General features: G+C 63.5%; 9 non-coding genes across 9 annotated transcripts; all 9 read left to right on the top strand.

Annotated features, from left to right (window-relative positions):
* Nucleotides 1–1,462: 1,462 nt before the first annotated feature.
* Nucleotides 1,463–1,581, top strand: LOC121447774. The gene has a single exon (XR_005974295.1). It is a non-coding gene; the product is annotated as a 5S ribosomal RNA (ribosomal RNA).
* A 2,767-nt stretch (nucleotides 1,582–4,348) lies between these two features.
* On the top strand, nucleotides 4,349–4,467 carry LOC121447775. Its single transcript, XR_005974296.1, has one exon. It is a non-coding gene; the product is annotated as a 5S ribosomal RNA (ribosomal RNA).
* A 2,776-nt stretch (nucleotides 4,468–7,243) lies between these two features.
* On the top strand, nucleotides 7,244–7,362 carry LOC121447777. Its single transcript, XR_005974298.1, has one exon. It is a non-coding gene; the product is annotated as a 5S ribosomal RNA (ribosomal RNA).
* Nucleotides 7,363–10,138: 2,776 nt separating this feature from the next.
* LOC121447778 lies at nucleotides 10,139–10,257 on the top strand. The gene has a single exon (XR_005974299.1). It is a non-coding gene; the product is annotated as a 5S ribosomal RNA (ribosomal RNA).
* A 2,772-nt stretch (nucleotides 10,258–13,029) lies between these two features.
* On the top strand, nucleotides 13,030–13,148 carry LOC121447779. Its single transcript, XR_005974300.1, has one exon. It is a non-coding gene; the product is annotated as a 5S ribosomal RNA (ribosomal RNA).
* A 2,760-nt stretch (nucleotides 13,149–15,908) lies between these two features.
* On the top strand, nucleotides 15,909–16,027 carry LOC121447780. The gene has a single exon (XR_005974301.1). It is a non-coding gene; the product is annotated as a 5S ribosomal RNA (ribosomal RNA).
* Nucleotides 16,028–18,796: 2,769 nt separating this feature from the next.
* On the top strand, nucleotides 18,797–18,915 carry LOC121447781. Its single transcript, XR_005974302.1, has one exon. It is a non-coding gene; the product is annotated as a 5S ribosomal RNA (ribosomal RNA).
* A 2,780-nt stretch (nucleotides 18,916–21,695) lies between these two features.
* LOC121447651 lies at nucleotides 21,696–21,814 on the top strand. The gene has a single exon (XR_005974198.1). It is a non-coding gene; the product is annotated as a 5S ribosomal RNA (ribosomal RNA).
* A 2,773-nt stretch (nucleotides 21,815–24,587) lies between these two features.
* On the top strand, nucleotides 24,588–24,706 carry LOC121447652. Its single transcript, XR_005974199.1, has one exon. It is a non-coding gene; the product is annotated as a 5S ribosomal RNA (ribosomal RNA).
* The last annotated feature ends 486 nt before the right edge of the window (nucleotides 24,707–25,192 follow it).

Below are 25,192 nucleotides of genomic sequence, written 5' to 3' on the forward strand. Positions count from 1 at the left end.
GAACAGACAGACGTGCCGTCTTGACTCTTCCTTGATGGAAGGAGCGGTAGGTGGGGGATGCCGGGTGGCCCGGTGGAAAGAAGGATACATAGCCCAAGAGAGTTCTGGCCCGGGGGGACCTGCCTCTGCCCCCCACCGTCCAGGAGCAGAGAGCGCCAAGACCCGAGTTCCAAGTTCCCTCGGCCCCACCGGTCCGCCCAGGAGCGTCTTCCACGCTGAACAGCCTGCCTTTCTCTCTTCTCCCCCACGTGCAGGGCAGGCGTGAGGCCCACTTCACGAGGAGGCACCTTCAATGGGGGACTGGATGGCCCCGCTGGCTGGCGATAGGGGATAGGGGTGGGACTGGGGGTGGGGGTGGACATGGGGCAGAACTGGAATCTTGGGAGCTGGCATTCCAAGTTGCAAAGAGAGAACCAAGGTTTCTCCGGACGGCGAGAAAGCACAGGCGCGCACAGGCACACAGTCTCTCTAACCCAATCCCAGGCTTCTAGATTCTCCAGGAGGAGGGGGTTACTCTGGGGAAAGGAGGAAGAGGAGCAGGAGCAGGAGCAGGAGCAGGAGGAGGGGGGGGGCAGGTAGAGGAAGAGGTGGAGGAGGAGGAGGAGGATTAGTAGGAAACTACAGTTCCCCAATGATGAGAGACTAGCGCCTAGCCACTACCAGACCCGTCGAGGCACCTCCGTAGGTAGGGCACCAGCAAGACAGTGTCTACCCCTGTCTGGAAGGATGCCCCAAGCGATCAGACCGCTTTGCCTGAGCCTATCTGGGCACCTCCCCCGCGAACTCCTCATGCCACCCCATGCCACCCCACCCCAGTCTCACCCCACCCCCACCATCACCCCTTCCCGGGCGCCGCCCATCTCCCCGGACCCAACCCCAACCCCCATGCCTCCACCAGAGGGGGCCCCATGTGGCCCGCGGGACAACAGAGGCAAGGAGCTGGCTGGCTACCTGGCAACAGTCCCCAGGTGGAGGGAGAGTCGGGGTCCAAAGCCGACCCCTGCCCTGGAAAGCCCTGAGGCCCCGTCAAAGCCGACACCCGTGGATTCCCCACCGAAGGAGGCTGAGGGCGGGCAAGGGAGGAGCCAGCTTGCGGGGCACGGTTGGGGCGCGGTGAGGGTGCCCGATGAGGAACGGGAGACGAGGGAGACAAGGTCGGTGGGTAGGGCTGCCTGGCGACTGCTGCTGGCCCTGGAGCCCGGCTCCGGGCCGGGCCGGGGCAGAGGGCGGCCTAGCTGGCAGGCTGGCTGGCGGGCGGGTTAGAGGGAGGGGATCGTCCGTCCGTCCGTCCGTCGTCCTTCCGGACTCGGACTCAGGAGCGCGTGGGGGCGTGGGGGCGGGCTGGCGTGCAGGAGCGCAGGCCAGTGTTGCAGCAGCAGCAGCAGCAGCAGCAGCAGCAGCAGCAGCAGCAGCAGCAGCAGCAGCAGCAGGCTCTTGGGGCACGACAGCGACACACGCCTCCGTCTACGGCCATACCACCCTGAACGCGCCCGATCTCGTCTGATCTCGGAAGCTAAGCAGGGTCGGGCCTGGTTAGTACTTGGATGGGAGACCGCCTGGGAATACCGGGTGCTGTAGGCTTTTTTTTTTTTCTTCCTTTTCTCTTTCGGCCCCTTTTGGCCTTCGCGACCGCGGGCCGAGGGCCAGCCAGGACCAGGACACCACCAGGACAATCCGCACCCCGGAAAGACGGCGCACCTCTCACAAGGTTCCAAATCCACCCACCGCTCAGAGCCCTCAGGCACGCAGGAAACCCACCCACGAGGGGAAACACCCGAGTGGGGAAGGAAATGCCAGGACCACTGAAGGAAATTAAGACTAACTCGCTGCGCGGGGTGGGTGTCACGGGTGGAAGCTGGACGGCCACCGGCATGCCCTTGGGAGCCGGAGCGAGGGGCGAAGGGCGAGGGCCAGGGGCCTAGGTGCGCCTGGCACCGCAGCCCCGCACAGCACAACGCTGTGTATGTGTTCAGGAAGAGATCGCCTCGCCCCCTCCACGCAATGCACCCGGTGGACGCGGTCTAAGAGCAAGCAGGCTCCACCCACCCACTCCCGGGGATGGGGTGTGCTCCCACCTGCGTGCCTGTGTGCCTGCGTGCCTGTGTGTAATGTGCAATGTGCGTGCTTGTGTGAGAAGCCCCATGTGGGTGCACGTGTGTTGTGCGTGCATGCTTGTGAGTGCGCACGTGTGTCTGGGGTTTTGCCTGCTTTTGTCTCGGTCTGCTCGGGAGTGTGTGCATTTTTGCATGATTGTGTGTGTGTGTGTGTGTCTGTGTGTGTGTGTGTGCTGTGCGTGCGTGCTTGTGTGGATGTGCGTCTGGGTGTCCACCTGCTTGCGTATCGCGTGCTTGCGTACACGCGTGCTTGAGTGTGTTTCTGCATGCGCGAGTGTGTGTGTACGCTTGTGTGCAGGCCCGAGTGCCTACGGGCATGCGCGCGTGCACGAGGGGCAGCGCCCACGCACTGGTGCCCTCTAGGGCTCGCTCGGCTGGTGGGCTTGTCCCCGGTGGGATGGGATGCCAGGTATCAACAGTTGGTTGCCTCCTGAACCCAACCTGAGAGGCCAAGGCCTGGGCGCAGGGATGGAATCTGTGAGGTGGAGGCCAACCACCGAGATGGGCATGGAGTCAAGAAGCTGGACGCTCAGGCGCTCTTCCACTAAGCCCTCCGGCGGAACTATCTATCTATCTATCTGTGCATCCATCCATCCATCCATCCATCCATCTATCTATCTATCTACCCAGAGCCAAGCCGAGAGGTCTGTGCTGTGCTGCGCTCAGCTGTGCTGTGCCGAGCTGAGCTGTGCTGTGGATTTCAGATGCCAGCCGACAGCATCCTTATGACAGTCCAGGCTCAGGAAGGTCCTGCTCAGCCCCAGAGGTGGGTGCAGAAGGAACAGACAGACGTGCCGTCTTGACTCTTCCTTGATGGAAGGAGCGGTAGGTGGGGGATGCCGGGTGGCCCGGTGGAAAGAAGGATACATAGCCCAAGAGAGTTCTGGCCCGGGGGGACCTGCCTCTGCCCCCCACCGTCCAGGAGCAGAGAGCGCCAAGACCCGAGTTCCAAGTTCCCTCGGCCCCACCGGTCCGCCCAGGAGCGTCTTCCACGCTGAACAGCCTGCCTTTCTCTCTTCTCCCCCACGTGCAGGGCAGGCGTGAGGCCCACTTCACGAGGAGGCACCTTCAATGGGGGACTGGATGGCCCCGCTGGCTGGCTATAGGGGATAGGGGTGGGACTGGGGGTGGGGGTGGACATGGGGCAGAACTGGAATCTTGGGAGCTGGCATTCCAAGTTGCAAAGAGAGAACCAAGGTTTCTCCGGACGGCGAGAAAGCACAGGCGCGCACAGGCACACAGTCTCTCTAACCCAATCCCAGGCTTCTAGATTCTCCAGGAGGAGGGGGTTACTCTGGGGAAAGGAGGAAGAGGAGCAGGAGCAGGAGCAGGAGCAGGAGGAGGGGGGGGGGCAGGTAGAGGAAGAGGTGGAGGAGGAGGAGGAGGATTAGTAGGAAACTACAGTTCCCCAATGATGAGAGACTAGCGCCTAGCCACTACCAGACCCGTCGAGGCACCTCCGTAGGTAGGGCACCAGCAAGACAGTGTCTACCCCTGTCTGGAAGGATGCCCCAAGCGATCAGACCGCTTTGCCTGAGCCTATCTGGGCACCTCCCCCGCGAACTCCTCATGCCACCCCATGCCACCCCACCCCAGTCTCACCCCACCCCCACCATCACCCCTTCCCGGGCGCCGCCCATCTCCCCGGACCCAACCCCAACCCCCATGCCTCCACCAGAGGGGGCCCCATGTGGCCCGCGGGACAACAGAGGCAAGGAGCTGGCTGGCTACCTGGCAACAGTCCCCAGGTGGAGGGAGAGTCGGGGTCCAAAGCCGACCCCTGCCCTGGAAAGCCCTGAGGCCCCGTCAAAGCCGACACCCGTGGATTCCCCACCGAAGGAGGCTGAGGGCGGGCAAGGGAGGAGCCAGCTTGCGGGGCACGGTTGGGGCGCGGTGAGGGTGCCCGATGAGGAACGGGAGACGAGGGAGACAAGGTCGGTGGGTAGGGCTGCCTGGCGACTGCTGCTGGCCCTGGAGCCCGGCTCCGGGCCGGGGCAGAGGGCGGCCTAGCTGGCAGGCTGGCTGGCGGGCGGGTTAGAGGGAGGGGATCGTCCGTCCGTCCGTCCGTCGTCCTTCCGGACTCGGACTCAGGAGCGCGTGGGGGCGTGGGGGCGGGCTGGCGTGCAGGAGCGCAGGCCAGTGTTGCAGCAGCAGCAGCAGCAGCAGCAGCAGCAGCAGCAGCAGCAGCAGCAGCAGCAGCAGGCTCTTGGGGCACGACAGCGACACACGCCTCCGTCTACGGCCATACCACCCTGAACGCGCCCGATCTCGTCTGATCTCGGAAGCTAAGCAGGGTCGGGCCTGGTTAGTACTTGGATGGGAGACCGCCTGGGAATACCGGGTGCTGTAGGCTTTTTTTTTTTTTCTTCCTTTTCTCTTTCGGCCCCTTTTGGCCTTCGCGACCGCGGGCCGAGGGCCAGCCAGGACCAGGACACCACCAGGACAATCCGCACCCCGGAAAGACGGCGCACCTCTCACAAGGTTCCAAATCCACCCACCGCTCAGAGCCCTCAGGCACGCAGGAAACCCACCCACGAGGGGAAACACCCGAGTGGGGAAGGAAATGCCAGGACCACTGAAGGAAATTAAGACTAACTCGCTGCGCGGGGTGGGTGTCACGGGTGGAAGCTGGACGGCCACCGGCATGCCCTTGGGAGCCGGAGCGAGGGGCGAAGGGCGAGGGCCAGGGGCCTAGGTGCGCCTGGCACCGCAGCCCCGCACAGCACAACGCTGTGTATGTGTTCAGGAAGAGATCGCCTCGCCCCCTCCACGCAATGCACCCGGTGGACGCGGTCTAAGAGCAAGCAGGCTCCACCCACCCACTCCCGGGGATGGGGTGTGCTCCCACCTGCGTGCCTGTGTGCCTGCGTGCCTGTGTGTAATGTGCAATGTGCGTGCTTGTGTGAGAAGCCCCATGTGGGTGCACGTGTGTTGTGCGTGCATGCTTGTGAGTGCGCACGTGTGTCTGGGGTTTTGCCTGCTTTTGTCTCGGTCTGCTCGGGAGTGTGTGCATTTTTGCATGATTGTGTGTGTGTGTGTGTGTCTGTGTGTGTGTGTGTGCTGTGCGTGCGTGCTTGTGTGGATGTGCGTCTGGGTGTCCACCTGCTTGCGTATCGCGTGCTTGCGTACACGCGTGCTTGAGTGTGTTTCTGCATGCGCGAGTGTGTGTGTACGCTTGTGTGCAGGCCCGAGTGCCTACGGGCATGCGCGCGTGCACGAGGGGCAGCGCCCACGCACTGGTGCCCTCTAGGGCTCGCTCGGCTGGTGGGCTTGTCCCCGGTGGGATGGGATGCCAGGTATCAACAGTTGGTTGCCTCCTGAACCCAACCTGAGAGGCCAAGGCCTGGGCGCAGGGATGGAATCTGTGAGGTGGAGGCCAACCACCGAGATGGGCATGGAGTCAAGAAGCTGGACGCTCAGGCGCTCTTCCACTAAGCCCTCCGGCGGAACTATCTATCTATCTATCTGTGCATCCATCCATCCATCCATCCATCCATCTATCTATCTATCTACCCAGAGCCAAGCCGAGAGGTCTGTGCTGTGCTGCGCTCAGCTGTGCTGTGCCGAGCTGAGCTGTGCTGTGGATTTCAGATGCCAGCCGACAGCATCCTTATGACAGTCCAGGCTCAGGAAGGTCCTGCTCAGCCCCAGAGGTGGGTGCAGAAGGAACAGACAGACGTGCCGTCTTGACTCTTCCTTGATGGAAGGAGCGGTAGGTGGGGGATGCCGGGTGGCCCGGTGGAAAGAAGGATACATAGCCCAAGAGAGTTCTGGCCCGGGGGGACCTGCCTCTGCCCCCCACCGTCCAGGAGCAGAGAGCGCCAAGACCCGAGTTCCAAGTTCCCTCGGCCCCACCGGTCCGCCCAGGAGCGTCTTCCACGCTGAACAGCCTGCCTTTCTCTCTTCTCCCCCACGTGCAGGGCAGGCGTGAGGCCCACTTCACGAGGAGGCACCTTCAATGGGGGACTGGATGGCCCCGCTGGCTGGCTATAGGGGATAGGGGTGGGACTGGGGGTGGGGGTGGACATGGGGCAGAACTGGAATCTTGGGAGCTGGCATTCCAAGTTGCAAAGAGAGAACCAAGGTTTCTCCGGACGGCGAGAAAGCACAGGCGCGCACAGGCACACAGTCTCTCTAACCCAATCCCAGGCTTCTAGATTCTCCAGGAGGAGGGGGTTACTCTGGGGAAAGGAGGAAGAGGAGCAGGAGCAGGAGCAGGAGCAGGAGGAGGGGGGGGGGCAGGTAGAGGAAGAGGTGGAGGAGGAGGAGGAGGATTAGTAGGAAACTACAGTTCCCCAATGATGAGAGACTAGCGCCTAGCCACTACCAGACCCGTCGAGGCACCTCCGTAGGTAGGGCACCAGCAAGACAGTGTCTACCCCTGTCTGGAAGGATGCCCCAAGCGATCAGACCGCTTTGCCTGAGCCTATCTGGGCACCTCCCCCGCGAACTCCTCATGCCACCCCATGCCACCCCACCCCAGTCTCACCCCACCCCCACCATCACCCCTTCCCGGGCGCCGCCCATCTCCCCGGACCCAACCCCAACCCCCATGCCTCCACCAGAGGGGGCCCCATGTGGCCCGCGGGACAACAGAGGCAAGGAGCTGGCTGGCTACCTGGCAACAGTCCCCAGGTGGAGGGAGAGTCGGGGTCCAAAGCCGACCCCTGCCCTGGAAAGCCCTGAGGCCCCGTCAAAGCCGACACCCGTGGATTCCCCACCGAAGGAGGCTGAGGGCGGGCAAGGGAGGAGCCAGCTTGCGGGGCACGGTTGGGGCGCGGTGAGGGTGCCCGATGAGGAACGGGAGACGAGGGAGACAAGGTCGGTGGGTAGGGCTGCCTGGCGACTGCTGCTGGCCCTGGAGCCCGGCTCCGGGCCGGGCCGGGGCAGAGGGCGGCCTAGCTGGCAGGCTGGCTGGCGGGCGGGTTAGAGGGAGGGGATCGTCCGTCCGTCCGTCCGTCGTCCTTCCGGACTCGGACTCAGGAGCGCGTGGGGGCGTGGGGGCGGGCTGGCGTGCAGGAGCGCAGGCCAGTGTTGCAGCAGCAGCAGCAGCAGCAGCAGCAGCAGCAGCAGCAGCAGCAGCAGCAGCAGCAGCAGGCTCTTGGGGCACGACAGCGACACACGCCTCCGTCTACGGCCATACCACCCTGAACGCGCCCGATCTCGTCTGATCTCGGAAGCTAAGCAGGGTCGGGCCTGGTTAGTACTTGGATGGGAGACCGCCTGGGAATACCGGGTGCTGTAGGCTTTTTTTTTTTTTCTTCCTTTTCTCTTTCGGCCCCTTTTGGCCTTCGCGACCGCGGGCCGAGGGCCAGCCAGGACCAGGACACCACCAGGACAATCCGCACCCCGGAAAGACGGCGCACCTCTCACAAGGTTCCAAATCCACCCACCGCTCAGAGCCCTCAGGCACGCAGGAAACCCACCCACGAGGGGAAACACCCGAGTGGGGAAGGAAATGCCAGGACCACTGAAGGAAATTAAGACTAACTCGCTGCGCGGGGTGGGTGTCACGGGTGGAAGCTGGACGGCCACCGGCATGCCCTTGGGAGCCGGAGCGAGGGGCGAAGGGCGAGGGCCAGGGGCCTAGGTGCGCCTGGCACCGCAGCCCCGCACAGCACAACGCTGTGTATGTGTTCAGGAAGAGATCGCCTCGCCCCCTCCACGCAATGCACCCGGTGGACGCGGTCTAAGAGCAAGCAGGCTCCACCCACCCACTCCCGGGGATGGGGTGTGCTCCCACCTGCGTGCCTGTGTGCCTGCGTGCCTGTGTGTAATGTGCAATGTGCGTGCTTGTGTGAGAAGCCCCATGTGGGTGCACGTGTGTTGTGCGTGCATGCTTGTGAGTGCGCACGTGTGTCTGGGGTTTTGCCTGCTTTTGTCTCGGTCTGCTCGGGAGTGTGTGCATTTTTGCATGATTGTGTGTGTGTGTGTGTGTCTGTGTGTGTGTGTGTGCTGTGCGTGCGTGCTTGTGTGGATGTGCGTCTGGGTGTCCACCTGCTTGCGTATCGCGTGCTTGCGTACACGCGTGCTTGAGTGTGTTTCTGCATGCGCGAGTGTGTGTGTACGCTTGTGTGCAGGCCCGAGTGCCTACGGGCATGCGCGCGTGCACGAGGGGCAGCGCCCACGCACTGGTGCCCTCTAGGGCTCGCTCGGCTGGTGGGCTTGTCCCCGGTGGGATGGGATGCCAGGTATCAACAGTTGGTTGCCTCCTGAACCCAACCTGAGAGGCCAAGGCCTGGGCGCAGGGATGGAATCTGTGAGGTGGAGGCCAACCACCGAGATGGGCATGGAGTCAAGAAGCTGGACGCTCAGGCGCTCTTCCACTAAGCCCTCCGGCGGAACTATCTATCTATCTATCTGTGCATCCATCCATCCATCCATCCATCCATCTATCTATCTATCTACCCAGAGCCAAGCCGAGAGGTCTGTGCTGTGCTGCGCTCAGCTGTGCTGTGCCGAGCTGAGCTGTGCTGTGGATTTCAGATGCCAGCCGACAGCATCCTTATGACAGTCCAGGCTCAGGAAGGTCCTGCTCAGCCCCAGAGGTGGGTGCAGAAGGAACAGACAGACGTGCCGTCTTGACTCTTCCTTGATGGAAGGAGCGGTAGGTGGGGGATGCCGGGTGGCCCGGTGGAAAGAAGGATACATAGCCCAAGAGAGTTCTGGCCCGGGGGGACCTGCCTCTGCCCCCCACCGTCCAGGAGCAGAGAGCGCCAAGACCCGAGTTCCAAGTTCCCTCGGCCCCACCGGTCCGCCCAGGAGCGTCTTCCACGCTGAACAGCCTGCCTTTCTCTCTTCTCCCCCACGTGCAGGGCAGGCGTGAGGCCCACTTCACGAGGAGGCACCTTCAATGGGGGACTGGATGGCCCCGCTGGCTGGCTATAGGGGATAGGGGTGGGACTGGGGGTGGGGGTGGACATGGGGCAGAACTGGAATCTTGGGAGCTGGCATTCCAAGTTGCAAAGAGAGAACCAAGGTTTCTCCGGACGGCGAGAAAGCACAGGCGCGCACAGGCACACAGTCTCTCTAACCCAATCCCAGGCTTCTAGATTCTCCAGGAGGAGGGGGTTACTCTGGGGAAAGGAGGAAGAGGAGCAGGAGCAGGAGCAGGAGCAGGAGGAGGGGGGGGGGCAGGTAGAGGAAGAGGTGGAGGAGGAGGAGGAGGATTAGTAGGAAACTACAGTTCCCCAATGATGAGAGACTAGCGCCTAGCCACTACCAGACCCGTCGAGGCACCTCCGTAGGTAGGGCACCAGCAAGACAGTGTCTACCCCTGTCTGGAAGGATGCCCCAAGCGATCAGACCGCTTTGCCTGAGCCTATCTGGGCACCTCCCCCGCGAACTCCTCATGCCACCCCATGCCACCCCACCCCAGTCTCACCCCACCCCCACCATCACCCCTTCCCGGGCGCCGCCCATCTCCCCGGACCCAACCCCAACCCCCATGCCTCCACCAGAGGGGGCCCCATGTGGCCCGCGGGACAACAGAGGCAAGGAGCTGGCTGGCTACCTGGCAACAGTCCCCAGGTGGAGGGAGAGTCGGGGTCCAAAGCCGACCCCTGCCCTGGAAAGCCCTGAGGCCCCGTCAAAGCCGACACCCGTGGATTCCCCACCGAAGGAGGCTGAGGGCGGGCAAGGGAGGAGCCAGCTTGCGGGGCACGGTTGGGGCGCGGTGAGGGTGCCCGATGAGGAACGGGAGACGAGGGAGACAAGGTCGGTGGGTAGGGCTGCCTGGCGACTGCTGCTGGCCCTGGAGCCCGGCTCCGGGCCGGGCCGGGGCAGAGGGCGGCCTAGCTGGCAGGCTGGCTGGCGGGCGGGTTAGAGGGAGGGGATCGTCCGTCCGTCCGTCCGTCGTCCTTCCGGACTCGGACTCAGGAGCGCGTGGGGGCGTGGGGGCGGGCTGGCGTGCAGGAGCGCAGGCCAGTGTTGCAGCAGCAGCAGCAGCAGCAGCAGCAGCAGCAGCAGCAGCAGCAGCAGCAGCAGCAGCAGGCTCTTGGGGCACGACAGCGACACACGCCTCCGTCTACGGCCATACCACCCTGAACGCGCCCGATCTCGTCTGATCTCGGAAGCTAAGCAGGGTCGGGCCTGGTTAGTACTTGGATGGGAGACCGCCTGGGAATACCGGGTGCTGTAGGCTTTTTTTTTTTTCTTCCTTTTCTCTTTCGGCCCCTTTTGGCCTTCGCGACCGCGGGCCGAGGGCCAGCCAGGACCAGGACACCACCAGGACAATCCGCACCCCGGAAAGACGGCGCACCTCTCACAAGGTTCCAAATCCACCCACCGCTCAGAGCCCTCAGGCACGCAGGAAACCCACCCACGAGGGGAAACACCCGAGTGGGGAAGGAAATGCCAGGACCACTGAAGGAAATTAAGACTAACTCGCTGCGCGGGGTGGGTGTCACGGGTGGAAGCTGGACGGCCACCGGCATGCCCTTGGGAGCCGGAGCGAGGGGCGAAGGGCGAGGGCCAGGGGCCTAGGTGCGCCTGGCACCGCAGCCCCGCACAGCACAACGCTGTGTATGTGTTCAGGAAGAGATCGCCTCGCCCCCTCCACGCAATGCACCCGGTGGACGCGGTCTAAGAGCAAGCAGGCTCCACCCACCCACTCCCGGGGATGGGGTGTGCTCCCACCTGCGTGCCTGTGTGCCTGCGTGCCTGTGTGTAATGTGCAATGTGCGTGCTTGTGTGAGAAGCCCCATGTGGGTGCACGTGTGTTGTGCGTGCATGCTTGTGAGTGCGCACGTGTGTCTGGGGTTTTGCCTGCTTTTGTCTCGGTCTGCTCGGGAGTGTGTGCATTTTTGCATGATTGTGTGTGTGTGTGTGTGTCTGTGTGTGTGTGTGTGCTGTGCGTGCGTGCTTGTGTGGATGTGCGTCTGGGTGTCCACCTGCTTGCGTATCGCGTGCTTGCGTACACGCGTGCTTGAGTGTGTTTCTGCATGCGCGAGTGTGTGTGTACGCTTGTGTGCAGGCCCGAGTGCCTACGGGCATGCGCGCGTGCACGAGGGGCAGCGCCCACGCACTGGTGCCCTCTAGGGCTCGCTCGGCTGGTGGGCTTGTCCCCGGTGGGATGGGATGCCAGGTATCAACAGTTGGTTGCCTCCTGAACCCAACCTGAGAGGCCAAGGCCTGGGCGCAGGGATGGAATCTGTGAGGTGGAGGCCAACCACCGAGATGGGCATGGAGTCAAGAAGCTGGACGCTCAGGCGCTCTTCCACTAAGCCCTCCGGCGGAACTATCTATCTATCTATCTGTGCATCCATCCATCCATCCATCCATCCATCTATCTATCTATCTACCCAGAGCCAAGCCGAGAGGTCTGTGCTGTGCTGCGCTCAGCTGTGCTGTGCCGAGCTGAGCTGTGCTGTGGATTTCAGATGCCAGCCGACAGCATCCTTATGACAGTCCAGGCTCAGGAAGGTCCTGCTCAGCCCCAGAGGTGGGTGCAGAAGGAACAGACAGACGTGCCGTCTTGACTCTTCCTTGATGGAAGGAGCGGTAGGTGGGGGATGCCGGGTGGCCCGGTGGAAAGAAGGATACATAGCCCAAGAGAGTTCTGGCCCGGGGGGACCTGCCTCTGCCCCCCACCGTCCAGGAGCAGAGAGCGCCAAGACCCGAGTTCCAAGTTCCCTCGGCCCCACCGGTCCGCCCAGGAGCGTCTTCCACGCTGAACAGCCTGCCTTTCTCTCTTCTCCCCCACGTGCAGGGCAGGCGTGAGGCCCACTTCACGAGGAGGCACCTTCAATGGGGGACTGGATGGCCCCGCTGGCTGGCTATAGGGGATAGGGGTGGGACTGGGGGTGGGGGTGGACATGGGGCAGAACTGGAATCTTGGGAGCTGGCATTCCAAGTTGCAAAGAGAGAACCAAGGTTTCTCCGGACGGCGAGAAAGCACAGGCGCGCACAGGCACACAGTCTCTCTAACCCAATCCCAGGCTTCTAGATTCTCCAGGAGGAGGGGGTTACTCTGGGGAAAGGAGGAAGAGGAGCAGGAGCAGGAGCAGGAGCAGGAGGAGGGGGGGGGGCAGGTAGAGGAAGAGGTGGAGGAGGAGGAGGAGGATTAGTAGGAAACTACAGTTCCCCAATGATGAGAGACTAGCGCCTAGCCACTACCAGACCCGTCGAGGCACCTCCGTAGGTAGGGCACCAGCAAGACAGTGTCTACCCCTGTCTGGAAGGATGCCCCAAGCGATCAGACCGCTTTGCCTGAGCCTATCTGGGCACCTCCCCCGCGAACTCCTCATGCCACCCCATGCCACCCCACCCCAGTCTCACCCCACCCCCACCATCACCCCTTCCCGGGCGCCGCCCATCTCCCCGGACCCAACCCCAACCCCCATGCCTCCACCAGAGGGGGCCCCATGTGGCCCGCGGGACAACAGAGGCAAGGAGCTGGCTGGCTACCTGGCAACAGTCCCCAGGTGGAGGGAGAGTCGGGGTCCAAAGCCGACCCCTGCCCTGGAAAGCCCTGAGGCCCCGTCAAAGCCGACACCCGTGGATTCCCCACCGAAGGAGGCTGAGGGCGGGCAAGGGAGGAGCCAGCTTGCGGGGCACGGTTGGGGCGCGGTGAGGGTGCCCGATGAGGAACGGGAGACGAGGGAGACAAGGTCGGTGGGTAGGGCTGCCTGGCGACTGCTGCTGGCCCTGGAGCCCGGCTCCGGGCCGGGCCGGGGCAGAGGGCGGCCTAGCTGGCAGGCTGGCTGGCGGGCGGGTTAGAGGGAGGGGATCGTCCGTCCGTCCGTCCGTCGTCCTTCCGGACTCGGACTCAGGAGCGCGTGGGGGCGTGGGGGCGGGCTGGCGTGCAGGAGCGCAGGCCAGTGTTGCAGCAGCAGCAGCAGCAGCAGCAGCAGCAGCAGCAGCAGCAGCAGCAGCAGCAGCAGGCTCTTGGGGCACGACAGCGACACACGCCTCCGTCTACGGCCATACCACCCTGAACGCGCCCGATCTCGTCTGATCTCGGAAGCTAAGCAGGGTCGGGCCTGGTTAGTACTTGGATGGGAGACCGCCTGGGAATACCGGGTGCTGTAGGCTTTTTTTTTTTTCTTCCTTTTCTCTTTCGGCCCCTTTTGGCCTTCGCGACCGCGGGCCGAGGGCCAGCCAGGACCAGGACACCACCAGGACAATCCGCACCCCGGAAAGACGGCGCACCTCTCACAAGGTTCCAAATCCACCCACCGCTCAGAGCCCTCAGGCACGCAGGAAACCCACCCACGAGGGGAAACACCCGAGTGGGGAAGGAAATGCCAGGACCACTGAAGGAAATTAAGACTAACTCGCTGCGCGGGGTGGGTGTCACGGGTGGAAGCTGGACGGCCACCGGCATGCCCTTGGGAGCCGGAGCGAGGGGCGAAGGGCGAGGGCCAGGGGCCTAGGTGCGCCTGGCACCGCAGCCCCGCACAGCACAACGCTGTGTATGTGTTCAGGAAGAGATCGCCTCGCCCCCTCCACGCAATGCACCCGGTGGACGCGGTCTAAGAGCAAGCAGGCTCCACCCACCCACTCCCGGGGATGGGGTGTGCTCCCACCTGCGTGCCTGTGTGCCTGCGTGCCTGTGTGTAATGTGCAATGTGCGTGCTTGTGTGAGAAGCCCCATGTGGGTGCACGTGTGTTGTGCGTGCATGCTTGTGAGTGCGCACGTGTGTCTGGGGTTTTGCCTGCTTTTGTCTCGGTCTGCTCGGGAGTGTGTGCATTTTTGCATGATTGTGTGTGTGTGTGTGTGTCTGTGTGTGTGTGTGTGCTGTGCGTGCGTGCTTGTGTGGATGTGCGTCTGGGTGTCCACCTGCTTGCGTATCGCGTGCTTGCGTACACGCGTGCTTGAGTGTGTTTCTGCATGCGCGAGTGTGTGTGTACGCTTGTGTGCAGGCCCGAGTGCCTACGGGCATGCGCGCGTGCACGAGGGGCAGCGCCCACGCACTGGTGCCCTCTAGGGCTCGCTCGGCTGGTGGGCTTGTCCCCGGTGGGATGGGATGCCAGGTATCAACAGTTGGTTGCCTCCTGAACCCAACCTGAGAGGCCAAGGCCTGGGCGCAGGGATGGAATCTGTGAGGTGGAGGCCAACCACCGAGATGGGCATGGAGTCAAGAAGCTGGACGCTCAGGCGCTCTTCCACTAAGCCCTCCGGCGGAACTATCTATCTATCTATCTGTGCATCCATCCATCCATCCATCCATCCATCTATCTATCTATCTACCCAGAGCCAAGCCGAGAGGTCTGTGCTGTGCTGCGCTCAGCTGTGCTGTGCCGAGCTGAGCTGTGCTGTGGATTTCAGATGCCAGCCGACAGCATCCTTATGACAGTCCAGGCTCAGGAAGGTCCTGCTCAGCCCCAGAGGTGGGTGCAGAAGGAACAGACAGACGTGCCGTCTTGACTCTTCCTTGATGGAAGGAGCGGTAGGTGGGGGATGCCGGGTGGCCCGGTGGAAAGAAGGATACATAGCCCAAGAGAGTTCTGGCCCGGGGGGACCTGCCTCTGCCCCCCACCGTCCAGGAGCAGAGAGCGCCAAGACCCGAGTTCCAAGTTCCCTCGGCCCCACCGGTCCGCCCAGGAGCGTCTTCCACGCTGAACAGCCTGCCTTTCTCTCTTCTCCCCCACGTGCAGGGCAGGCGTGAGGCCCACTTCACGAGGAGGCACCTTCAATGGGGGACTGGATGGCCCCGCTGGCTGGCTATAGGGGATAGGGGTGGGACTGGGGGTGGGGGTGGACATGGGGCAGAACTGGAATCTTGGGAGCTGGCATTCCAAGTTGCAAAGAGAGAACCAAGGTTTCTCCGGACGGCGAGAAAGCACAGGCGCGCACAGGCACACAGTCTCTCTAACCCAATCCCAGGCTTCTAGATTCTCCAGGAGGAGGGGGTTACTCTGGGGAAAGGAGGAAGAGGAGCAGGAGCAGGAGCAGGAGCAGGAGGAGGGGGGGGGCAGGTAGAGGAAGAGGTGGAGGAGGAGGAGGAGGATTAGTAGGAAACTACAGTTCCCCAATGATGAGAGACTAGCGCCTAGCCACTACCAGACCCGTCGAGGCACCTCCGTAGGTAGGGCACCAGCAAGACAGTGTCTACCCCTGTCTGGAAGGATGCCCCAAGCGATCAGACCGCTTTGCCTGAGCCTATCTGGGCACCTCCCCCGCGAACTCCTCATGCCACCCCATGCCACCCCACCCCAGTCTCACCCCACCCCCACCATCACCCCTTCCCGGGCGCCGCCCATCTCCCCGGACCCAACCCCAACCCCCATGCCTCCACCAGAGGGGGCCCCATGTGGCCCGCGGGACAACAGAGGCAAGGAGCTGGCTGGCTACCTGGCAACAGACCCCAGGTGGAGGGAGAGTCGGGGTCCAAAGCCGACCCCTGCCCTGGAAAGCCCTGAGGCCCCGTCAAAGCCGACACCCGTGGATTCCCCACCGAAGGAGGCTGAGGGCGGGCAAGGGAGGAGCCAGCTTGCGGGGCACGGTTGGGGCGCGGTGAGGGTGCCCGATGAGGAACGGGAGACGAGGGAGACAAGGTCGGTGGGTAGGGCTGCCTGGCGACTGCTGCTGGCCCTGGAGCCCGGCTCCGGGCCGGGGCAGAGGGCGGCCTAGCTGGCAGGCTGGCTGGCGGGCGGGTTAGAGGGAGGGGATCGTCCGTCCGTCCGTCCGTCGTCCTTCCGGACTCGGACTCAGGAGCGCGTGGGGGCGTGGGGGCGGGCTGGCGTGCAGGAGCGCAGGCCAGTGTTGCAGCAGCAGCAGCAGCAGCAGCAGCAGCAGCAGCAGCAGCAGCAGCAGCAGGCTCTTGGGGCACGACAGCGACACACGCCTCCGTCTACGGCCATACCACCCTGAACGCGCCCGATCTCGTCTGATCTCGGAAGCTAAGCAGGGTCGGGCCTGGTTAGTACTTGGATGGGAGACCGCCTGGGAATACCGGGTGCTGTAGGCTTTTTTTTTTTCTTCCTTTTCTCTTTCGGCCCCTTTTGGCCTTCGCGACCGCGGGCCGAGGGCCAGCCAGGACCAGGACACCACCAGGACAATCCGCACCCCGGAAAGACGGCGCACCTCTCACAAGGTTCCAAATCCACCCACCGCTCAGAGCCCTCAGGCACGCAGGAAACCCACCCACGAGGGGAAACACCCGAGTGGGGAAGGAAATGCCAGGACCACTGAAGGAAATTAAGACTAACTCGCTGCGCGGGGTGGGTGTCACGGGTGGAAGCTGGACGGCCACCGGCATGCCCTTGGGAGCCGGAGCGAGGGGCGAAGGGCGAGGGCCAGGGGCCTAGGTGCGCCTGGCACCGCAGCCCCGCACAGCACAACGCTGTGTATGTGTTCAGGAAGAGATCGCCTCGCCCCCTCCACGCAATGCACCCGGTGGACGCGGTCTAAGAGCAAGCAGGCTCCACCCACCCACTCCCGGGGATGGGGTGTGCTCCCACCTGCGTGCCTGTGTGCCTGCGTGCCTGTGTGTAATGTGCAATGTGCGTGCTTGTGTGAGAAGCCCCATGTGGGTGCACGTGTGTTGTGCGTGCATGCTTGTGAGTGCGCACGTGTGTCTGGGGTTTTGCCTGCTTTTGTCTCGGTCTGCTCGGGAGTGTGTGCATTTTTGCATGATTGTGTGTGTGTGTGTGTGTCTGTGTGTGTGTGTGTGCTGTGCGTGCGTGCTTGTGTGGATGTGCGTCTGGGTGTCCACCTGCTTGCGTATCGCGTGCTTGCGTACACGCGTGCTTGAGTGTGTTTCTGCATGCGCGAGTGTGTGTGTACGCTTGTGTGCAGGCCCGAGTGCCTACGGGCATGCGCGCGTGCACGAGGGGCAGCGCCCACGCACTGGTGCCCTCTAGGGCTCGCTCGGCTGGTGGGCTTGTCCCCGGTGGGATGGGATGCCAGGTATCAACAGTTGGTTGCCTCCTGAACCCAACCTGAGAGGCCAAGGCCTGGGCGCAGGGATGGAATCTGTGAGGTGGAGGCCAACCACCGAGATGGGCATGGAGTCAAGAAGCTGGACGCTCAGGCGCTCTTCCACTAAGCCCTCCGGCGGAACTATCTATCTATCTATCTGTGCATCCATCCATCCATCCATCCATCCATCTATCTATCTATCTACCCAGAGCCAAGCCGAGAGGTCTGTGCTGTGCTGCGCTCAGCTGTGCTGTGCCGAGCTGAGCTGTGCTGTGGATTTCAGATGCCAGCCGACAGCATCCTTATGACAGTCCAGGCTCAGGAAGGTCCTGCTCAGCCCCAGAGGTGGGTGCAGAAGGAACAGACAGACGTGCCGTCTTGACTCTTCCTTGATGGAAGGAGCGGTAGGTGGGGGATGCCGGGTGGCCCGGTGGAAAGAAGGATACATAGCCCAAGAGAGTTCTGGCCCGGGGGGACCTGCCTCTGCCCCCCACCGTCCAGGAGCAGAGAGCGCCAAGACCCGAGTTCCAAGTTCCCTCGGCCCCACCGGTCCGCCCAGGAGCGTCTTCCACGCTGAACAGCCTGCCTTTCTCTCTTCTCCCCCACGTGCAGGGCAGGCGTGAGGCCCACTTCACGAGGAGGCACCTTCAATGGGGGACTGGATGGCCCCGCTGGCTGGCTATAGGGGATAGGGGTGGGACTGGGGGTGGGGGTGGACATGGGGCAGAACTGGAATCTTGGGAGCTGGCATTCCAAGTTGCAAAGAGAGAACCAAGGTTTCTCCGGACGGCGAGAAAGCACAGGCGCGCACAGGCACACAGTCTCTCTAACCCAATCCCAGGCTTCTAGATTCTCCAGGAGGAGGGGGTTACTCTGGGGAAAGGAGGAAGAGGAGCAGGAGCAGGAGCAGGAGCAGGAGGAGGGGGGGGGGCAGGTAGAGGAAGAGGTGGAGGAGGAGGAGGAGGATTAGTAGGAAACTACAGTTCCCCAATGATGAGAGACTAGCGCCTAGCCACTACCAGACCCGTCGAGGCACCTCCGTAGGTAGGGCACCAGCAAGACAGTGTCTACCCCTGTCTGGAAGGATGCCCCAAGCGATCAGACCGCTTTGCCTGAGCCTATCTGGGCACCTCCCCCGCGAACTCCTCATGCCACCCCATGCCACCCCACCCCAGTCTCACCCCACCCCCACCATCACCCCTTCCCGGGCGCCGCCCATCTCCCCGGACCCAACCCCAACCCCCATGCCTCCACCAGAGGGGGCCCCATGTGGCCCGCGGGACAACAGAGGCAAGGAGCTGGCTGGCTACCTGGCAACAGTCCCCAGGTGGAGGGAGAGTCGGGGTCCAAAGCCGACCCCTGCCCTGGAAAGCCCTGAGGCCCCGTCAAAGCCGACACCCGTGGATTCCCCACCGAAGGAGGCTGAGGGCGGGCAAGGGAGGAGCCAGCTTGCGGGGCACGGTTGGGGCGCGGTGAGGGTGCCCGATGAGGAACGGGAGACGAGGGAGACAAGGTCGGTGGGTAGGGCTGCCTGGCGACTGCTGCTGGCCCTGGAGCCCGGCTCCGGGCCGGGGCAGAGGGCGGCCTAGCTGGCAGGCTGGCTGGCGGGCGGGTTAGAGGGAGGGGATCGTCCGTCCGTCCGTCCGTCGTCCTTCCGGACTCGGACTCAGGAGCGCGTGGGGGCGTGGGGGCGGGCTGGCGTGCAGGAGCGCAGGCCAGTGTTGCAGCAGCAGCAGCAGCAGCAGCAGCAGCAGCAGCAGCAGCAGCAGCAGCAGCAGCAGCAGGCTCTTGGGGCACGACAGCGACACACGCCTCCGTCTACGGCCATACCACCCTGAACGCGCCCGATCTCGTCTGATCTCGGAAGCTAAGCAGGGTCGGGCCTGGTTAGTACTTGGATGGGAGACCGCCTGGGAATACCGGGTGCTGTAGGCTTTTTTTTTTTTCTTCCTTTTCTCTTTCGGCCCCTTTTGGCCTTCGCGACCGCGGGCCGAGGGCCAGCCAGGACCAGGACACCACCAGGACAATCCGCACCCCGGAAAGACGGCGCACCTCTCACAAGGTTCCAAATCCACCCACCGCTCAGAGCCCTCAGGCACGCAGGAAACCCACCCACGAGGGGAAACACCCGAGTGGGGAAGGAAATGCCAGGACCACTGAAGGAAATTAAGACTAACTCGCTGCGCGGGGTGGGTGTCACGGGTGGAAGCTGGACGGCCACCGGCATGCCCTTGGGAGCCGGAGCGAGGGGCGAAGGGCGAGGGCCAGGGGCCTAGGTGCGCCTGGCACCGCAGCCCCGCACAGCACAACGCTGTGTATGTGTTCAGGAAGAGATCGCCTCGCCCCCTCCACGCAATGCACCCGGTGGACGCGGTCTAAGAGCAAGCAGGCTCCACCCACCCACTCCCGGGGATGGGGTGTGCTCCCACCTGCGTGCCTGTGTGCCTGCGTGCCTGTGTGTAATGTGCAATGTGCGTGCTTGTGTGAGAAGCCCCATGTGGGTGCACGTGTGTTGTGCGTGCATGCTTGTGAGTGCGCACGTGTGTCTGGGGTTTTGCCTGCTTTTGTCTCGGTCTGCTCGGGAGTGTGTGCATTTTTGCATGATTGTGTGTGTGTGTGTGTGTCTGTGTGTGTGTGTGTGTGCTGTGCGTGCGTGCTTGTGTGGATGTGCGTCTGGGTGTCCACCTGCTTGCGTATCGCGTGCTTGCGTACACGCGTGCTTGAGTGTGTTTCTGCATGCGCGAGTGTGTGTGTACGCTTGTGTGCAGGCCCGAGTGCCTACGGGCATGCGCGCGTGCACGAGGGGCAGCGCCCACGCACTGGTGCCCTCTAGGGCTCGCTCGGCTGGTGGGCTTGTCCCCGGTGGGATGGGATGCCAGGTATCAACAGTTGGTTGCCTCCTGAACCCAACCTGAGAGGCCAAGGCCTGGGCGCAGGGATGGAATCTGTGAGGTGGAGGCCAACCACCGAGATGGGCATGGAGTCAAGAAGCTGGACGCTCAGGCGCTCTTCCACTAAGCCCTCCGGCGGAACTATCTATCTATCTATCTGTGCATCCATCCATCCATCCATCCATCCATCTATCTATCTATCTACCCAGAGCCAAGCCGAGAGGTCTGTGCTGTGCTGCGCTCAGCTGTGCTGTGCCGAGCTGAGCTGTGCTGTGGATTTCAGATGCCAGCCGACAGCATCCTTATGACAGTCCAGGCTCAGGAAGGTCCTGCTCAGCCCCAGAGGTGGGTGCAGAAGGAACAGACAGACGTGCCGTCTTGACTCTTCCTTGATGGAAGGAGCGGTAGGTGGGGGATGCCGGGTGGCCCGGTGGAAAGAAGGATACATAGCCCAAGAGAGTTCTGGCCCGGGGGGACCTGCCTCTGCCCCCCACCGTCCAGGAGCAGAGAGCGCCAAGACCCGAGTTCCAAGTTCCCTCGGCCCCACCGGTCCGCCCAGGAGCGTCTTCCACGCTGAACAGCCTGCCTTTCTCTCTTCTCCCCCACGTGCAGGGCAGGCGTGAGGCCCACTTCACGAGGAGGCACCTTCAATGGGGGACTGGATGGCCCCGCTGGCTGGCTATAGGGGATAGGGGTGGGACTGGGGGTGGGGGTGGACATGGGGCAGAACTGGAATCTTGGGAGCTGGCATTCCAAGTTGCAAAGAGAGAACCAAGGTTTCTCCGGACGGCGAGAAAGCACAGGCGCGCACAGGCACACAGTCTCTCTAACCCAATCCCAGGCTTCTAGATTCTCCAGGAGGAGGGGGTTACTCTGGGGAAAGGAGGAAGAGGAGCAGGAGCAGGAGCAGGAGCAGGAGGAGGGGGGGGGGCAGGTAGAGGAAGAGGTGGAGGAGGAGGAGGAGGATTAGTAGGAAACTACAGTTCCCCAATGATGAGAGACTAGCGCCTAGCCACTACCAGACCCGTCGAGGCACCTCCGTAGGTAGGGCACCAGCAAGACAGTGTCTACCCCTGTCTGGAAGGATGCCCCAAGCGATCAGACCGCTTTGCCTGAGCCTATCTGGGCACCTCCCCCGCGAACTCCTCATGCCACCCCATGCCACCCCACCCCAGTCTCACCCCACCCCCACCATCACCCCTTCCCGGGCGCCGCCCATCTCCCCGGACCCAACCCCAACCCCCATGCCTCCACCAGAGGGGGCCCCAAGTGGCCCGCGGGACAACAGAGGCAAGGAGCTGGCTGGCTACCTGGCAACAGTCCCCAGGTGGAGGGAGAGTCGGGGTCCAAAGCCGACCCCTGCCCTGGAAAGCCCTGAGGCCCCGTCAAAGCCGACACCCGTGGATTCCCCACCGAAGGAGGCTGAGGGCGGGCAAGGGAGGAGCCAGCTTGCGGGGCACGGTTGGGGCGCGGTGAGGGTGCCCGATGAGGAACGGGAGACGAGGGAGACAAGGTCGGTGGGTAGGGCTGCCTGGCGACTGCTGCTGGCCCTGGAGCCCGGCTCCGGGCCGGGCCGGGGCAGAGGGCGGCCTAGCTGGCAGGCTGGCTGGCGGGCGGGTTAGAGGGAGGGGATCGTCCGTCCGTCCGTCCGTCGTCCTTCCGGACTCGGACTCAGGAGCGCGTGGGGGCGTGGGGGCGGGCTGGCGTGCAGGAGCGCAGGCCAGTGTTGCAGCAGCAGCAGCAGCAGCAGCAGCAGCAGCAGCAGCAGCAGCAGCAGCAGCAGCAGCAGCAGGCTCTTGGGGCACGACAGCGACACACGCCTCCGTCTACGGCCATACCACCCTGAACGCGCCCGATCTCGTCTGATCTCGGAAGCTAAGCAGGGTCGGGCCTGGTTAGTACTTGGATGGGAGACCGCCTGGGAATACCGGGTGCTGTAGGCTTTTTTTTTTTTCTTCCTTTTCTCTTTCGGCCCCTTTTGGCCTTCGCGACCGCGGGCCGAGGGCCAGCCAGGACCAGGACACCACCAGGACAATCCGCACCCCGGAAAGACGGCGCACCTCTCACAAGGTTCCAAATCCACCCACCGCTCAGAGCCCTCAGGCACGCAGGAAACCCACCCACGAGGGGAAACACCCGAGTGGGGAAGGAAATGCCAGGACCACTGAAGGAAATTAAGACTAACTCGCTGCGCGGGGTGGGTGTCACGGGTGGAAGCTGGACGGCCACCGGCATGCCCTTGGGAGCCGGAGCGAGGGGCGAAGGGCGAGGGCCAGGGGCCTAGGTGCGCCTGGCACCGCAGCCCCGCACAGCACAACGCTGTGTATGTGTTCAGGAAGAGATCGCCTCGCCCCCTCCACGCAATGCACCCGGTGGACGCGGTCTAAGAGCAAGCAGGCTCCACCCACCCACTCCCGGGGATGGGGTGTGCTCCCACCTGCGTGCCTGTGTGCCTGCGTGCCTGTGTGTAATGTGCAATGTGCGTGCTTGTGTGAGAAGCCCCATGTGGGTGCACGTGTGTTGTGCGTGCATGCTTGTGAGTGCGCACGTGTGTCTGGGGTTTTGCCTGCTTTTGTCTCGGTCTGCTCGGGAGTGTGTGCATTTTTGCATGATTGTGTGTGTGTGTGTGTGTCTGTGTGTGTGTGTGTGCTGTGCGTGCGTGCTTGTGTGGATGTGCGTCTGGGTGTCCACCTGCTTGCGTATCGCGTGCTTGCGTACACGCGTGCTTGAGTGTGTTTCTGCATGCGCGAGTGTGTGTGTACGCTTGTGTGCAGGCCCGAGTGCCTACGGGCATGCGCGCGTGCACGAGGGGCAGCGCCCACGCACTGGTGCCCTCTAGGGCTCGCTCGGCTGGTGGGCTTGTCCCCGGTGGGATGGGATGCCAGGTATCAACAGTTGGTTGCCTCCTGAACCCAACCTGAGAGGCCAAGGCCTGGGCGCAGGGATGGAATCTGTGAGGTGGAGGCCAACCACCGAGATGGGCATGGAGTCAAGAAGCTGGACGCTCAGGCGCTCTTCCACTAAGCCCTCCGGCGGAACTATCTATCTATCTATCTGTGCATCCATCCATCCATCCATCCATCCATCTATCTATCTATCTACCCAGAGCCAAGCCGAGAGGTCTGTGCTGTGCTGCGCTCAGCTGTGCTGTGCCGAGCTGAGCTGTGCTGTGGATTTCAGATGCCAGCCGACAGCATCCTTATGACAGTCCAGGCTCAGGAAGGTCCTGCTCAGCCCCAGAGGTGGGTGCAGAAGGAACAGACAGACGTGCCGTCTTGACTCTTCCTTGATGGAAGGAGCGGTAGGTGGGGGATGCCGGGTGGCCCGGTGGAAAGAAGGATACATAGCCCAAGAGAGTTCTGGCCCGGGGGGACCTGCCTCTGCCCCCCACCGTCCAGGAGCAGAGAGCGCCAAGACCCGAGTTCCAAGTTCCCTCGGCCCCACCGGTCCGCCCAGGAGCGTCTTCCACGCTGAACAGCCTGCCTTTCTCTCTTCTCCCCCACGTGCAGGGCAGGCGTGAGGCCCACTTCACGAGGAGGCACCTTCAATGGGGGACTGGATGGCCCCGCTGGCTGGCTATAGGGGATAGGGGTGGGACTGGGGGTGGGGGTGGACATGGGGCAGAACTGGAATCTTGGGAGCTGGCATTCCAAGTTGCAAAGAGAGAACCAAGGTTTCTCCGGACGGCGAGAAAGCACAGGCGCGCACAGGCACACAGTCTCTCTAACCCAATCCCAGGCTTCTAGATTCTCCAGGAGGAGGGGGTTACTCTGGGGAAAGGAGGAAGAGGAGCAGGAGCAGGAGCAGGAGCAGGAGGAGGGGGGGGGGCAGGTAGAGGAAGAGGTGGAGGAGGAGGAGGAGGATTAGTAGGAAACTACAGTTCCCCAATGATGAGAGACTAGCGCCTAGCCACTACCAGACCCGTCGAGGCACCTCCGTAGGTAGGGCACCAGCAAGACAGTGTCTACCCCTGTCTGGAAGGATGCCCCAAGCGATCAGACCGCTTTGCCTGAGCCTATCTGGGCACCTCCCCCGCGAACTCCTCATGCCACCCCATGCCACCCCACCCCAGTCTCACCCCACCCCCACCATCACCCCTTCCCGGGCGCCGCCCATCTCCCCGGACCCAACCCCAACCCCCATGCCTCCACCAGAGGGGGCCCCATGTGGCCCGCGGGACAACAGAGGCAAGGAGCTGGCTGGCTACCTGGCAACAGTCCCCAGGTGGAGGGAGAGTCGGGGTCCAAAGCCGACCCCTGCCCTGGAAAGCCCTGAGGCCCCGTCAAAGCCGACACCCGTGGATTCCCCACCGAAGGAGGCTGAGGGCGGGCAAGGGAGGAGCCAGCTTGCGGGGCACGGTTGGGGCGCGGTGAGGGTGCCCGATGAGGAACGGGAGACGAGGGAGACAAGGTCGGTGGGTAGGGCTGCCTGGCGACTGCTGCTGGCCCTGGAGCCCGGCTCCGGGCCGGGGCAGAGGGCGGCCTAGCTGGCAGGCTGGCTGGCGGGCGGGTTAGAGGGAGGGGATCGTCCGTCCGTCCGTCCGTCGTCCTTCCGGACTCGGACTCAGGAGCGCGTGGGGGCGTGGGGGCGGGCTGGCGTGCAGGAGCGCAGGCCAGTGTTGCAGCAGCAGCAGCAGCAGCAGCAGCAGCAGCAGCAGCAGCAGCAGCAGCAGCAGCAGCAGCAGGCTCTTGGGGCACGACAGCGACACACGCCTCCGTCTACGGCCATACCACCCTGAACGCGCCCGATCTCGTCTGATCTCGGAAGCTAAGCAGGGTCGGGCCTGGTTAGTACTTGGATGGGAGACCGCCTGGGAATACCGGGTGCTGTAGGCTTTTTTTTTTTTCTTCCTTTTCTCTTTCGGCCCCTTTTGGCCTTCGCGACCGCGGGCCGAGGGCCAGCCAGGACCAGGACACCACCAGGACAATCCGCACCCCGGAAAGACGGCGCACCTCTCACAAGGTTCCAAATCCACCCACCGCTCAGAGCCCTCAGGCACGCAGGAAACCCACCCACGAGGGGAAACACCCGAGTGGGGAAGGAAATGCCAGGACCACTGAAGGAAATTAAGACTAACTCGCTGCGCGGGGTGGGTGTCACGGGTGGAAGCTGGACGGCCACCGGCATGCCCTTGGGAGCCGGAGCGAGGGGCGAAGGGCGAGGGCCAGGGGCCTAGGTGCGCCTGGCACCGCAGCCCCGCACAGCACAACGCTGTGTATGTGTTCAGGAAGAGATCGCCTCGCCCCCTCCACGCAATGCACCCGGTGGACGCGGTCTAAGAGCAAGCAGGCTCCACCCACCCACTCCCGGGGATGGGGTGT

Source organism: Microtus oregoni, unplaced genomic scaffold (genome assembly GCF_018167655.1).
Source record: "Microtus oregoni isolate MIOR12 unplaced genomic scaffold, Mior012 000004F_ref0000308, whole genome shotgun sequence".
NCBI classification, from domain to species: domain Eukaryota; kingdom Metazoa; phylum Chordata; class Mammalia; order Rodentia; family Cricetidae; genus Microtus; species Microtus oregoni.